Here is a 2500-nt window from a genome sequence, read left to right on the forward strand (position 1 = left end):
TACTCGGAAGAGTCAATGACAGTCCAAGCCCCCCCTGCGTGGGAAGAGTCTTTCTAGGCCATGACCCACCAGAAGGGCGCAGCGTCCCCCACCCCAGACATGTGACGTCACACTATCGGTATTGACGACTAGACTGATTCCTTATAATCATTTGCCATACACCGGTGGAAGCTGCCGAGACGAGTAACTACATGGCGGCCTCGCCGTGTCACTAATGTACAGAGATACAACAGTTTCGACTGGAACCGGATGAAACGTATACACGGCGCTGATTAGTAATAGATAGAGCCATCAAAATACAGATAATGTATACAACTGTCCGTATACATGCTGAAAGACTCTGCTCACAATCACAACCACACGTCAGCCAGACACTCTTATCACGCACTACTCTCTGCCTGTAACAGGCACAGAGACAATATGTAAGCACCAGCATGGAACAACACCCAGTGCATCCTCTCCGCCACATTAGACAATCCACACTATCATAACCAGACCGGGAGGTCCACTCACAAAACAGAATATCCCACCCTTCCGACAACCACCATTGCTCAGCTAAGCCACCAACACCCACACACGTCCTACACAGGGGTACACCCAACATCACAATACTGCCTCCTGTCACAGCACACAAACAATGGCAGGAATGAAAGACACAGGTCTGCCACAAGCATGGAATCAGAGCGCCGCCTGTCATGAGCCAAAGGTGCATCCTGACGTGGCAAATCAGATGATGCCGCAGGCATCCACTTACTATAATCACAATCAACAAACCGGCCGCCGCCGCCGCCGCCCCCCCCCCCCCCCCCCCCCCAATACACCTTTCCTTACAACAATGTGTACCTTAACCTAACCCATATTGCGCCTTAACCTAACCCATATTGCGCCTTAACCTAACCCATATTGCGCCTTAACCTAACCCATATTGCGCCTTAACCTAACCCATATTGCGCCTTAACCTAACCCATATTGCGCCTTAACCTAACCCATATTGCGCCTTAACCTAACCCATATTGCGCCTTAACCTAACCCATATTGCGCCTTAACCTAACCCATATTGCGCCTTAACCTAACCCATATTGCGCCTTAACCTAACCCATATTGCGCCTTAACCTAACCCATATTGCGCCTTAACCTAACCCATATTGCGCCTTAACCTAACCCATATTGCGCCTTAACCTAACCTATATTGTCCCTTAACCTAACCCATATTGTCGCTTAACCTAACCTATATTGCGCCTTAACCTAACCCATATTGCGCCTTAACCTAACCCATATTGTCCCTTAACCTAACCCATATTGTCCCTTAACCTAACCTATATTGTCCCTTAACCTAACCTATATTGTCCCTTAACCTAACCCATATTGTCCCTTAACCTAACCTATATTGTCCCTTAACCTAACCTATATTGTCCCTTAACCTAACCTATATTGTCCCTTAACCTAACCTATATTGTCCCTTAACCTAACCTATATTGTCCCTTAACCTAACCTATATTGTCCCTTAACCTAACCTATATTGTCCCTTAACCTAACCCATATTGTCCCTTAACCTAACCGATATTGTCCCTTAACCTAACCTATATTGTCCCTTAACCTAACCTATATTGTCCCTTAACCTAACCTATATTGTCCCTTAACCTAACCTATATTGTCCCTTAACCTAACCTATATTGTCCCTTAACCTAACCTATATTGTCCCTTAACCTAACCTATATTGTCCCTTAACCTAACCTATATTGTCCCTTAACCTAACCTATATTGTCCCTTAACCTAACCTATATTGTCCCTTAACCTAACCTATATTGTCCCTTAACCTAACCTATATTGTCCCTTAACCTAACCCATATTGTCCCTTAACCTAACCCATATTGTCCCTTAACCTAACCCATATTGTCCCTTAACCTAACCCATATTGTCCCTTAACCTAACCTATATTGTCCCTTAACCTAACCCATATTGTCCCTTAACCTAACCCATATTGTACCGTAACCTAACCTATATTGTACCTTAACCTAACCTATATTGTACCTTAACCCAACACACGTTGGGCCTTAACCTGCTCTGTAATTGTCATACGACGCGTTAAATTAGTGTAGTGTTGCCTAACTGCAACCCCCGCAATATAGTTTGCTACTCGCACTGCCCGGTCCCCAGAGTATCGCTTCATGTTAAACACCTTGCAGCTATACACTGTAATGCGGATGGCAGCAGGACGTACATGCTCAATGCCCTTCGCAGTTGTTCATTGGCATTCGCATGGCGAAGCACAGCCTACGTTGTGGTACGGCTTGTGTCAACTGTCCGCTGATGTTGTACGTCCAAATCACACACTGTACTGCACATTGGTCCTCATGTACTGAATGATACATCGTGGTACATGTGTGACCGTACCACGACTGCGCCAACAACGGCGAACCATACGGTCCAAATATTGTGCACTCAGCTACGTGTCGTCTCCCTATAAGAGCTGGATTGAAGTATGGTATGCCGTGGATGG

The sequence above is a fragment of the Schistocerca serialis genome, unplaced genomic scaffold (assembly GCF_023864345.2).
Source record: "Schistocerca serialis cubense isolate TAMUIC-IGC-003099 unplaced genomic scaffold, iqSchSeri2.2 HiC_scaffold_344, whole genome shotgun sequence".
In the NCBI taxonomy this organism is placed as follows: Eukaryota; Metazoa; Arthropoda; class Insecta; order Orthoptera; family Acrididae; genus Schistocerca; species Schistocerca serialis.